Source organism: Hibiscus syriacus, unplaced genomic scaffold (assembly GCF_006381635.1).
Source record: "Hibiscus syriacus cultivar Baekdansim isolate YM2019G1 unplaced genomic scaffold, ASM638163v2 tig00110931_pilon, whole genome shotgun sequence".
NCBI classification, from domain to species: domain Eukaryota; kingdom Viridiplantae; phylum Streptophyta; class Magnoliopsida; order Malvales; family Malvaceae; genus Hibiscus; species Hibiscus syriacus.
This window is the reverse complement of record NW_024062918.1, coordinates 600,754-615,468: the sequence shown is the minus strand read 5'-3', so window position 1 is coordinate 615,468 and position 14,715 is coordinate 600,754. Positions and strand designations below refer to the sequence as shown.

The 14,715-nt window shown below is 36.6% G+C and overlaps 2 pseudogenes; both read right to left on the bottom strand.

The window, feature by feature from the left end:
• Positions 1-251: 251 nt before the first annotated feature.
• Positions 252-8,497, bottom strand: LOC120146885 (annotated as a pseudogene).
• Positions 8,337-13,322, bottom strand: LOC120146852 (annotated as a pseudogene).
• Positions 13,323-14,715: the final 1,393 nt, after the last annotated feature.

Here is a 14,715-nt window from a genome sequence, read left to right as displayed (position 1 = left end):
GATCTGAATAGAACAGAACAGAACATTGCCATTATCTTTAATGAATAAAAAGAAATGTAGGCAAATGGAAATTTTAAGTAAATAAACCAATGGCTGATCAAAAGCCCCAGAAAATCTGTTCAACATACCTACTTAAATCAACAGCAAAATACTCGCATTGCAAAAGAACAGATGACATATACTTGCCCGCACTAGTGTTTTGCTATTGTCAAATTCCGCTGCACTCTCAATAACATTGATAGCAAACAATCTTGACACCAATTAAAACAGTAGCTTATCAACTACAATTAGAGTTTATCAATTAAATAAACGATTTGAATACATCATCAACCACAGCAACTAACTCATGCCACATCAAAGAAGGCTTCAGTATCAAAATTCGGTGACCAGTTTAATTGGAAAATAAAAAATAAAAGGGGAGGGGGAATAAAAATGTCGAGAAAGATATGCACTAGAAACCAGTATGGGCACCAATTTTTAATGTCTGGGCAACATAAGGGCATTATTTCCAGCAGTTATGATATCTACAAGAGGAAAATGATCTTTATCCAGAACAGTTTCAAGGAACAAAGCTTTGAATACCTCGAACAAATTCTTTTACAGAACAGATGATACAGCGAAAAGGTGGAGGTTGCAGACTATGAACAATATCAAATGGCTCACATACCACCCATCCTCCAGATAACACAGGTTAGAAGACATCTGGGGGTTAGCCAATGACAGTCCTTGAAGAACTGAAAAGAATAAACGTCAAATTGGTCAATGAAGAAATCCATAATATAATATCATTTCCTCCCTGTGCACCATCAGAGTGGGTACGGAAATAGCAAAATGGGGGAAGAAACAATGCCAAGCGAAAAGGAGCTCAGAAGGAACATAAATGACTCACAAGCTTTATCCCTCAGGTGATATTCAATGATTCCTACTGCCATGAAGATTGCTTGTATCCATCCCATCCTCCCTCAGGTTCCTTCCTTTTCAAAACCCCACCTGATACCTGATACATTCTTGCTTGCTGCTCTGCTAGGGCCTGTGAACTGGCAACAGACAGATGCCTGGATGCAAAAGGTGCTGTCTCATCTCTTCTTTCAATGTCTGGGCCTCTGGGCCCAGAATTTAAGTCTAGACCTTGCCTTCCCCACTTCTTTCCACCCTCAGCACCACTATTATAGCTGCCTTCAGTAAGGCTAACAACATAGGGCGGCCTTGTGTAATGGGACGGAACTGCACCAGCAGATCCCAACAATTGCGAATGGACTGGGCGGAAACAAAAGCTCCCACCAGAAGATGAATCAGCATATGTTGTTGAACTGCCAGAAAAGGTTGAAGGAAGAGGAAAAGTTGTTCCAAAGGGAAACACAGGATACTGGAAAGGAGTAGATGGGAAGGGCCCTGCTGGTGCAGATGACAACACAGGTCCCCTGTAAATATCAGAATCATAAGGGGTGGCACCAGTAGGGGGGGCCAACACCCTTTGTGGTCCACCAGTTGCAACAATTGGAAAAGGTTGTTCCCTATCAGACAAAATTGACGGAATAGTAACAGCTGAGTATGTATTCCCTGCAGGAAACCATGATGAGAAATTTGCCATCTCGGTATTGCTTATCTGCAGGCCGGGAACTGGTGCTTGAGATAGCACGTTGCTGTTCCTACTATGATGGCTAAATAGTGATGGCTCAGCATTCACCTCATCCACAGTAGGTCCATTGTTCAAATCAAAGTCCCTGCGGAAACTTGCCTCGCCATTAAGAATACGAACTGCTGACTTTACATGATGCATTGGGGCATCTATTTTACGACCATTGCCACTAGAGTGACCCAAATCGGCAGGCTCGTCAACTCTGTTCAAATCAAGATCAAGCCAACCAGAGGAGTGATAAGGTGCAGAACCCACCAATTCACATTTCAAATCACGGTTGTTTGAAAGGTCTGGTGCAGAGTCTGTACCAGGAAGATCCTCAAGGACTTTCTCATCAGATACATTCAAATCAATATCCAAGGGGGGACGACTCTGTTTGCCAATAGTAGCATCAGGAATGGAAGTGTTACTTGTACCCAGAGGCATATCTAGACTTTTTCTGGGTTCAGCTGGCCGAAATGCACTCGTAGCTGCAGATCCCTTCCAACCAAGTGCCCCTTTAGTCCTTAGAAGGTCATTTGGGGGAACAAAGGGCACTTAGCAGCAGCAGCAACAGTAATTGAAGCAGGAAGGCTGCTTGAAACAGAAGAAACAGGGAAAGCCAACGAGCTAATTAATTCGACAGGAGCTGAGCATCCAACCACTTTCAATTTATTTGGTTCCATAGATTTCCCCTCCTCTGCATTAAAATCTTTATTCAAGTCAAATTCTACTTTTGCATCTGTATCTGCAACACCTATACGAGGAGTTTCAGTAGTAACTGATGTGTCTTCCGCTTCATCTGTTTCTACACCAGTCACCTTAGATCCCCTTGGCCTCTTAGGTTGCTCTGTTTCCGGAGATGCCTTACAAGGAGATGGTCCACCAGGTGGTTCGTGACACTCACTACATTCCTTCTTGTCCTGCATGTGCTCACCTTTCTGGGCAGTGACAACTGAAACCAACACATATTCAATTTCATTACCAGTTTAACGAGGAAAAAAATTAAAAATGCAAAATGTATGTTTAAAAAAAAATAAACAAATGCATAGGTGCCTATTTATATGTAAATTTAAGCCTCTAAAATGAAAAGTACTAAGACAAATAAACAAAGAAGAATTACCTTCCGACTCAGGTTTTTTACTGGCATGACTCAATGCATCAATCTCAACATCCATCTCGGGCTTGGCTTCATCAACATTTTCCAAAGTGATATCTTTAGTAGGACAAGGAGGCAATGTTTCTTTGTATGTCTCTTTGACCGACAACTTCTGATGAGCCTGTGAACCTCTCTCCAAACCTTTGGTTGCAATTTTCTTGTTATCAACACCAACTTCAATTGAAGGTACAGATGAAGATCCTTCAACCACTTTCTCCACTTCTACAACTGGATCAATGACCTCTTCATTCACCACAGAAGCACTCCCTTTTGTTTAGCATCCACACTGCAATCATCATCCACTCCGACAGACTTTTTCTCCATATGCTCTTTGGAATCTCTAATATCAGTAGTTTTCTCCATACTGTGTGCAGAGGGCATACTGACTAAAGCCACCATTATAACTTCCTTTAATTTACCATTTTCAAGGCATTGGTCCGCAATCTGTGGCAAAGCAATACTTGATGAAGTTAAATGCTCTTTCAGTTCTCCAAAACTTTCCAGAGCAGAACCAGTCTTGCTGTCAGCATTTTTTGCCCAAGAATTACCAGCAGCAACACCCTGCTTTTGATATTGATCATCTGCACCCTCAGCAGGCTGATTTTGATTTTGAACAATCTCATCCCCTGAATGAGGTTTTAATTTTGTATTATTTCCCGTGGAAGAATGCTCAATAAGAGGGGTATTTCTTAGCGGAGAATCAATAGTCAAAGCAAAATTTGACTTAGAGAAGTCCCCAGTGGCCACACTAGCAAGCAAATTCATTCCAGAATCATCTCCAACTGGTATGCACTCGCTTGCTTTGGAGTACTTGACACTATCAATTAAAGCATTTATGGAGCTAAAAGAAGCCTCTTGCACTTTCCCTGATTTAAGATCATTTCCAGATGAAGAGGAAGCAGTTTTTGTGACATCAGCTGCTTTCCTAGAATCTTCTCCATTCCTACAGTCCTCTTCAGCAGGAAAAGCTGCAGGTGAACCATTTCCCTCGTCAGACCCAGTCAGCACATCTTTGAAGTCATTGCTCTGCCAAGATTCAGTATTCACATCGCTGATAACATTTGCTCGATAACTGTCACTTTTCTCTTTCATATTATGATCTAATTGCTCATGTTTCTCTGAAAGCACAGGAGAAGAAGCTCGACTATTCATGACTGAATGATCTTCAAGAGATCCTCCACTGGCACTTTGTGCAGGACTTCTACCTCTATTTAGGATCTTAAGAGTAAACCTATGACTATTACTCTCAACCATAGGTGGCTCCAACGCCTTTTCACATGTTAAACCTGACTGTGATATTTTTTCTGAAGCAGGATTTCTGTGCAAATGAGAATTTTTGCTTGATCCAGCTTCCCTTTGAACCCCTGGTGTCCCTAGGAAACCATTAATGGATTTCCGGTGACGCGAAGAACTACCTGAGATCTTAGCCACTGTTCCTGAACCAGCTGGAGAACTTCTTGCATCCTCCTTTCCAGAAACCCCCCCAGTCTTCCCATGATCACTAGAACAAGACTGACTATTATTGTGGGACTGACTTGAACTGCTGCTTTTCTCATCCCTTGTGATTGCATGAGGGTCAGTGGTGCCACCAACAGTAGCATTTCGTGCCTCCGCATCTTTTAAGTTTGTACTGGCAGAAGCAGGAGATGTTGCTGCCTTCATAGGTCCTGGTGATGCAGAAGCAGGCTTAGTTGTGGTCTCCCCTTGAGCAATCTTAACTGAACAAGTTTTGGAGGCAGAAAGTTGGATTACTGAAGTCTTCATGGCAACCTCAGATGGTCCACAGTGCTTGCTTCCACCATGAGAAACCTCAGAAAGACGAGCTCTAGCGGACCAGGGAACAGCCTGATTTGAACCAGACTTAGCATCCATCTCAGCCTCAACTCGTTTTTTCCATGTATCAACTAAACTCCTTGCTTTCTTCTGTATTTCTATATTCTTATGACTTCGTAAATGATTCACAGATTTGCCAATGTTACACATTTGCAGAGCTGTAAGATTTACAGGGAGCTTATCAAGAGCTCGGAGTAAGGTTAAAAGAAATCATCGACTGATTTCTCATCCTTGGATCCGCTACCATCACCAATCTTCCCTTTTTGGACCTCCTGAAGCCATTCATCAAAAACAGGTAACCCTTGAAGCTGAACAAAATGACTAAGGCAGTCAAACTTATCTGTAGCTGCTATCACACAAGCAAGCATTGACCGGCTGACCAAATCTATTTTCTTCTCATTTCTCTCACATAACATGAGCTGAACCAACTTCTCAACTCCCAAGAAATCTTCTAGTCCCCCCTTTTCAGTAATTTTTCCAATCTCAGATTTTAAATTAACTTCTGGTCTACTATGACCAGAATCCCCATCATCCATTTTACTAGTGTGTTCCCTTTTGACGGGCTCAAAGCCTTGATCACCTTGCTCCCTCTTTTTCCCTTACCATGAGAGGGAAATGAGGAAGCACTATTTTTTTATACTATCTGAAACAGGTTTTAACTGTAATGTTGATGAAGGACCATTTATCGGCTTTGGAGAACGGCCACCCTGCTGCACTGTTGTGTGCATCTCTAAATGCGTCTTATACAATAGTTGATCTACTTCTTGTCGTTCCTAATAATAATAAATAAATAAAAATGAAAATATCGACTAAAGAATTTGACAGTAACCTTGATCAGTTGGCCACCATAAACACTTGTTTGTAATGCCATAAACTCGCCGACACACAAATGAGCAAATCCTTGTTTACAAGGATGGAGTAACGAGGCAGCGGGAATCTCATCCTCGTGAAAGGAATAAAAGTTTTCGTTTGGCACAGCTTCCAAGAGGATGCCTTTGCCAAGCTTTACTTCAGCAGGTCGATAAAGCCAATTCACGCACAAATTTAATTTGTTTTCTTTATCAGAAGTTAGACAACGAATTATTCCAATGAAGGGTGGAGAATCTCGGGGTGGTTTGAAGAGAGCACAGTCACCAACACTGATCCTGCGTCCATCCTATCAGAAGCAAAACAGGCAATGTCTGTAAAGTACTGAATTATCCATGTTTGCAAATTTTATCAGTGAGAAACAAAAGGAATTTAAAATGAAAAAGAAATGCAAGTCATTCCACCACTCAGATATGTTGTGATTCCAATAACATAGCTTTATTAGATAAGAACGACTTCTGAGATTCATATGTATGGAAAAAGATGCATATAACACCCATAGAGCATTAACGGTCAACTTCTAAACAAATTCGTTTCTTAGCAGTAAATTTACAATCAGATGGTGCAAAGCTTCAACAGATTTTAAACCATAATTTCAGTACCATTACATAAAATTGATCAATTAATAAAATAGATTAGATCTATGAGGTACATGTATTAATCAAATCAAATAAAAGAATTTTGTTCTGTTCTGATGAGCCAATTACCTTGAAACAATTCATTGCATTGATATTTATCAAATCCAATATCGATAAGCCCTTTTACCCTCTACACGTTAAGTAAATTAGAATTATCATTCCTGAGAGCTACTAGCCACTATGAGTCTACTGCATATACTTATATATATAAATAGTATATAAATAGATCTTATCCGGCTACTAATTCAATCAGTAATTGAATCGAACACCCTTTTAACTCAGTGGTAGAGTAAAGCCATGGTAAGGCGTAAGTCATCGGTTCATATCCGATAAGGGACCTTTGACTATAAGCAGAAAGGAGTTACAGCAATTCATGTATGCTCCAAGCTTACCATACTTGTATTTAGAACCATAAAGGAAAATTTGACTATTCTCATATTGGGTGTTCAATATTATATCATACTCACCTCAGTGATTTCTGGGTTATTTTAAGATGCTCCTTAACTGGTTCCATTGACAAAATGCTAATACATTTCTATAGACCAATTTTTCGTCCTATCATATGCTAGAAATAAGATATGACTCTTAATTACATACATTTCCTCATGATTTTACCAAGAAAACACCAGGCATAACAAAAATCATATATCTTCTCACTCGTATGCATGTAGGTTAACACCATGAGTATGAAACAGGACTTGCATATTTCAAGTTAAGAATCACATATTGCATTTATTGCATCCAAAACCATAAATAGAAGCATGACATAAAATGCTTATAGTATGCTTCAAGATAAAGATTTTGAAGTATTTATTGTTACTTGTAGTATTTAAGAAAGTAAAACTCATTGCATAGGTTGATCCACCACATTAACACTAAACACTTTCTTCTTTGCATACTAATAATTTCCCAATTCTCCATCACTGATAAATGACAAACTATTTCCTAATGGACAAAATTACTTCATGATCAAAGATGTTTAAAATATGGGCAACATTTCACATATTTTGAATAATAACCTCGTAATTATTTCTCTGCCTCCAAATGATGAACCAGAACTAGTTCCTTACTGACAAGTTCAAGATTCAAGCTGTTCTAACTTCAGAATTTTTCCCTATGTTATGAAGAACAGTAACGCTGGTGATTACTTCTCCTTATCACTCCGGCAAACTCCCATAATTCAGCACATATACATTGATCTATGGCGTATTTAATATATCTATCATCTCCCAAACACTTCTTCTGTCCGGAAATTCCTTCAGATTGGATAAAGAAGAAACACCCCATTGCATGCTAAGCAACTACTCCTGAAGTCCACGATTATAAATTTCAGCCAAATCAATGGAAGCACCATATCATCTGTAGAATAGTTTGTAGTGTATGGAAAGATAACTAAACCATTCTGGTATTACACGCAAAGATTTTTTTTAAATGTAAATTGGCCCAAGGAAACATACTCTTCTCAATCATTATTCAAATTATAATGTAGTGCACCGCTTCCCACAACTGGAACACTTTGTGGACGAAGAAAAATTAAACCAAAAGTTCTTACGCTTTCACCTCAGCCAATCAATCCACTCAAAGATGAAAAGTTAAATGCCTTCCTACTAATCAATGGTCCAGCTAATCCAAAGCAAAGGCAACAAAATCCAAGAAAATCAGGAGTAAATCGACACTTTCCACCATCTGTTAAACCGCCATCTAAAAATTCCCAAAAGGGCAAAAGTGAACCACTTACTTCATTTCCTCCAAATCAATTAAACAAAGCATCTCTTATCAGATCACCCGACGGAACAAAACAACAAGCAAACAAAGAGAAAAACCTAGAAAATAAAGAAACCATGATAGAATCAAATGAAATTAATCAAAGCTTAAGAAAATGTTTTAAAAATGTATACCTTTGAAAAGAAATCAACGGTAGATGAAGAAGAAGAAGAAGAGAGAAGCACCACCATCACCACTCAGAACAGCCGTTGCAAGTGTAGGGATTGTCCACATGTGCCGTACCTTTTTCCTCTCCTCACCTCCTCCCTGTCCATGCATAGCCGTGCATTTTCCCCTTCAAGTGCCATCAACCCCCCTCCTTACTTCTATCTTCAATTTCCTCCCCTTTCTTTCACCAATTCCGAACCCTAGATCCGCCCAAAAACCTACCTTTCACCGTGTCCTAAAAATCCCTCTAAATCAAACCCTAATTTTTCTGCATATCAAATCCAAAACCCTAATTCCCTTCGATCACGATTCTCCTGTTGACCTTATCTAATTCAATCTCAGATCCATCCACCACGTTCGATTTCGTAAGCCACCTTTCCATCTATAGAAGAATAAAAAAGATGACTAAAAATTAAAGAGATGAAATTGAAAGAAAAAATGATCGATTTTTAGAGGGGATAGATTAAAAAAAGGGACAGAGACAGGCAGACAGAGACAGGCAGATTGAGAGAGAGAGAGGGAGGGAGCAAAAGGAATGTGTACTTGGATACATGGTAGGACAGAGCGGGACAATGGAGGCGGGCAGTTCGGGCAAGAACTTAACACGGGGCAAGGTAGAGTCACAGTGCTGTGAGAGAAATGAAATGATACAATTTAAGACTATGAAAATTCGTAATTGAAAATGCCAAAAAAAAATTAATATTTTCCGTTGAATGAACTTAAAATATTAATATTTTAAATTTTTTTTGTTGAAATAAAAAATGTAATATTTTTTTTGTTACTAACCAAAAATATTAATTACATTTTAGGTTACACAAATGTTAAAAAATTAACATTTTATATTACGATTAATTGAAAATGTTAAGATTTTTTTAATATTTTTGGGTGTGCATTTTTTTAGTCTTAAATTAGTTTGTCGTTTTTTAAACATTCCTAATAAAATGGCCTATATAAGATTCTGAATATGAAAATTGCAAGCATTTTAATATCACTTCAATAGATTTTAAATTTGAGGCCTTATAAATATAGATAATAAGATTATCTATCAAAATCATGTAAGCAACAAAAATCGACCCAAATTAATAATAACAAATTTTAGAAGAACTAGATGGACAATCAAAAAGATTTTAGAAGTGTGTGCAAACCCTTTGACTTTTTCTCGTGTTTTTGTAAAGATTTTTAACAAAAGATAATATTAAAGTTTGAATTATTATCTCATGCACGGATTAGTGGTGAAAATTATTTTATAAATGAGATTTTAATATTAATATATATTTTATTTAAGAATTAATTTTATAAATTTTAAATTTTAAAATATAGTATTTAAATTTATCATTTAAATTTAAAGAACATTATTTGAATTATTTAAATATTAAATGATATTCAAATAGATGTATCTATAAAATATTTTTAAAAGAATTATGTTAATATTAGAAAGATTGATCTTCAAAATAATAAATAAATTATTTAAGGAGAATTTTGTCTATTTGTAGGATAAACAAATAAAGAAAGTAAGATTCAAATAAAAATAAATTATTTTATGGACAATATAATCTAAAATATTAGGAATTATTTATTACCAATAAAATAAATACGAATAATATTATTATCAATTTTTACAAATGTATCATTATAGTAAGAAAATATTTGCAAATGAAACATGAGAAGTTGAAAAAGAATATTACCCAACAAAGAACAATCCCTTCACATAAGAGCACCATTAGTATGTTAATTTGGCTTCTAAAGCAACCCATGTGGGTATGGAGGGTGACGTTTAGATGAATTTACGAAAGGATATGCAGGTTTTCACTTGATGGAGAGTAAGGTTGTCTCCTGGATTGTTCCAACCCACAAATATATTACCCAAAAAAAAAACAAGGAAGTGATGTAAATGGGTTATGTTATGTTTCTAACAAACAAACAAAACTGATTTTTTGGGGTAAAATTGGTAGCAAAGGTAGTGGTTCTTTGCAGTGTCGAGCAATACCGGGAGGAGAGTTGAATGGCATTTTTAATGGGAACAATAGAGGTGATTCGTCTCTTTCTAAATAAAGTAACAGCTCAGTTTCTGAATCAATTTAATTGGTCTGTTGTAAATTTCCCTTTCTTGTCCTTTTTCATAGCAGTTTGTGAACAATTCATAGCTTCGGTACAGCTTTTATAGCAGGATGTTTGATGATGTACAGGATCTGATTAGATAAGTTTGTTGTTGTTGCGCCCCCCTGTCCTACGTAATATTGAGTTTTCTTCACCTTTTTCTTCTCTTTTCTATCAGTAGATTGTGTAATTACACAGGAAATCAGAATCATCATCAAGTAGGAATTTGATAACATGCATGGTGGATCAGTGAAATATGTATTTTAAATCGATCATGTTTGATCTTTAAAGATTGAGGCACAACTGCTTTGTGTTTAAGTGTAGCATTGGGCCAAGGAATGAGACACGAGTGCATTAAAGATTGAACAGAGTTTGATTTCGGCAATAAGAGAGAAACTCACCAGATAACTGTCAGCATAATTCTTTCGTATCCAACTATCCACAAACTAGCGAGGCCGGCTACTTTGCTGCCGGATCTAGCTCTAGTGCCTGATCATAGTACCGGTTGGCAGGGGAGGAACATAGGCTGGACTAGAGGGGGTCATGGCTCCTCCAAAATTTTAAAAATTTAAATTTTGACCCTTAAATTTTTAAAAAATTTCAATTTGACTCCTTCAAAATTTTTAGAAATTCAAATTAAATTTTATTTTTTAAAATGTTCTGAATTAAATCCTCTCACATAGTTTTTAAAAATTCTCATTAAGCCTCTAAAATTTTCAAAAATTATAGTTAGACCCAATTTTTTAGAAAAAAATTTAAACAAAACCCTTCAAAAAATTAAAAATCTTAATTTAAACCTCTAATTTTTAAAGATTTTAAGTTACCCCAAACTCTATCACCAAATTTCGCCCCTGCCGCTTGTCAAGATGGAGGTCAAATAGAAGTCCTCGGCCATGCTCATGCATGTATCCCAAGTTGAACATGGCTTGAGCGTTTGATTGGGATTTTGCAATTATGTTCGCTTCAGATGCACGCTCATAATTCCTCACAGTTCCCTGAGAGAAAAAAATAATAGTTACAGAAAACCTCAGCCGTGTAATAAGAAAGCAACATACTCAAAAAAAAGATTATGCCAAAACTAGACAAAGCCTTCTTCTATTGAGACTAAAGATACATACTCGGCCATAGTAATATGCATCCCCAATAAGTAATGCAGCATGTTCGATACCCTGCTCGGAAGCTTGCCATCACAAAGACTGAGCACAAGAGGAATGCTTTGCCCACGTCGCCTTTTAGGTATGATTCAAGTGCCCACCTAGAGAGGGAACTCCATTGTCCACGTTCGGCAACTAGTTTGAATAAAGCAGTAGCCTGGGAAAGGGGAAAAACTTTAATTATGTACACTGATTTATCTCTCTAGACATCAGTATCATTCATAATTACAAAGTGATTCACGTTACGATTCACAGAATAAACATAAGTACAGGCGAGTTAAAATTATTGCAACTTATTTTCTACAAAAATTATAATTTCAGATTTTTTTCTACAGTGGTCAGAGATCTGTTTTCTTTTTCCCTTTAGGACTGAGAAAAGAGGAGCATGGGTAGAAATGAAAGAAGAAGTCCGAATATTTCATTAAGTGGTTTAGAAGATATCAAGATCTAATCCTATGTGTAGGGATGCAAGCAAATACAAGTCAACAACAGCCAATTAGCTGATGGAACGAAAAAATTAACGTCACCTATTACAGGATAAAGGTACCATTATTCAGCTTAAGCGATTAAATAATTGTCTGCTATGTATGACATTTCTTGGCATGACATGTAACTACATGTTAGGCAGCAAAAACAAAGTTCTAAGAGAATGGAACTGTAAGTATAAAACATAATATTTACCATAGGAAGATCTTTTCAAGCCCAGCACTAGTATGAAACATCTTAGCCAACTAATAAAACACCTTTGGTTGACCTGCATTAGCTGCCTCGATAAAACATTTACAAGTAATCTTCACATCCTTCTTCACTTCAATCCCTTTAAGGTACATTACTCCCAAGTTATAGTACCCACCAGCATCATCATTATCAGCAGCCTTCTCAAAGTACCCTTTCGCCTGCACAAAGGAAAGAATCGGTTTCTCAAACAACTCTGCCCTTAAAAATACAAAGCACAACCATACAACATCCAGATAGAGTTTTTCCTTCTTTTTTTGGGGGGAGGGTTCTTAAAGGTTTTTTTTTTTAAGAAGGAAAAAGATAAATCCATTAAATTGCCAGTAACCTCGATCTTACTAAAAGAATAGACCACACCTAGCAGCAGCCATGGAAATGACAAATTGGTCTTACATTCAAAATCATGTATATCCAATCCTTGAATAACTAACTATCCTCAATCTTAGTTACAACAACTTAAAAACCTGAAGCATGCAACTTTCAACCAACAGATAATGATCCCTCCAGATTACTAATAGATGAAAGAGCAACATAAAATAGAAAGAATCGAGTAAAAAGATAAAATGAAAAACTTCAAAACATTCAATAAAGTGAAAAACTAAAAACCAGAGCCACCATAGAGCTAAACAGCTTTGAGTAGAAAGATAATTCTATTGAACTAAAACTTTCAAAAATGTGAAGACTGGTGCTGAAACATAGGTCAGGAACCTGTAATCTGAAAGCAATGCCTATATCAAAGCACCAGAACAAGTAAAAAGACAAAGCGAGGTGATATAGCAACATACGAGATAACAAGACAAATGGAAAAATTAGTGGAAGTCAAGAGAAAATGAACATACATTGGTGTAGTTCTTCTCCACACCGTGCCCTTTAACATATAAATAACCCATCCCATTGATCAGATGCAAGTGGAAGCCACTCAAGAGCCTTGGTGTAATTCCATTCCACTCCAGCTCCTCTAGCATAAATCTCACGAAGAAGTTCAAGAGACCTTTGTCCACAGCTTTCGAAAACCACATCAAAGCCTTAACATGATCATGGCACAACCCTCTCAACCCAAAATAGTAGAAAAGACCCATTTTGTACATAGCACCACCATTCCCATTCTGTGCTTGATATTCCAGTATCTGAAAATCTTCAGTCTTCCCCTCGACTTCTTTAAGCTTCCTCGTTCTCCTCTGCCCCAGTGTGTGTCCTAATGGGTTCCGTTACCTGTGAATCTTTAGATATCAACTGTTAACCGCTATTTCTGCCAATTCAGCATATAGATTAACAGATTTTTCATGCATCGGAAAATAAAAAAAATAAAATCAAATGTTTATTATTATTATTTTACTATTTTATTTCTCAGATTACATTTTGTCTAACAAGCGAAATAAGCTACGATTGGTAATATTCTTTTTCCATCGTACAAAAAATATTAATATTTTTTTGTATTAATTTTTTTGCAAACCAAAAGCATTAAATTCTATATAAGACAAAGCATTAAAATAAATAAAATTGTGTAAACAAAGTTTATACCGTTTATGTATTAGATAAATTTTATTTTCTAAACTAATAAACAAGTAATTATTATTTTTTTTAAATAAAGGTTTTCTTTTTTATGATTTCATATTTATTATTAATGTCTTTGATAATAATACTTATTGAACTAGTAAATTCATAGAATTTTACATTGACTAAACCAAGCAACCGAAAAATTCACGTGCAACTTATGAATTAATTACAAAATTCTTCAAGTTTTTTTAGATAAACCTGTCGCACACCTTATTTTGGTGGATAATTCTCTTAGTAAAAATTTTATGTACATACAAAATCTTAAACTCAAATCATAATTAAACGATATCAAACTATTTACTATTCGACCCACCGCCCTAAATTCCAACCCCAACTATATTTAGGTCCAGCATTCAATCCTTGAGGAAGTGTAAAGTTGAAATCATTTATCTTGGTGCCTTCGATACAAAGCAAAGTTTCATTCATATGTCTTTCGCTTTCAGATTTTTATCTTTATAAACCCCTCCATCCCACCCACTCTCCTACGCAAACTAAGACACCCAATGAATGTTCAAACCAGCAAAATGCTGCACTTCAAGCACTTGTTCACATCCGTTCTTCTTTTCGTCTTGATTTTTGCATCCTCGTCAACCACCGGGGTTGTTGGTTCAGTTACTCAACGCGATCACGGTGAAAAATCACATCGGATGAATCATGGAAGCTTTCGAGGCCCTAGGAAACACCTTCTCAACCCAGCTGTTGAGCATCCACTTCAGCTTCCCAAGTTGACCGTATAGTTACTTTCTCTTATGTATTATAACTTTGATCACTATAAGTGAGTGTTTATCTGCTTATGTTTGTATGTCTCCGTTACTATAATTATGATAGAATTTAATTCAAAGAGGGTTCTTTCTATTCATCAATCTGTTCAGGTTTTTTCATTGCCGCTTTGAATAAATTGGGAAAGTTCTCATTTATATCTTGATGTAGATATAAGAAATTATAGTGGATATGCCTTTACATGGCAGTTGAAGACTATTGAAACCAGGCCAGGTTGCTTTAGTTTCTATCTGTAAATTGCTACATATTTCCCTCTTTTCTATATATTTCGTTTTCGAATTTCACTTGATGGCATTACCTCAGCATCATTACTCCTCCCCTTGGTGCATCAAACTCGTTCATCTT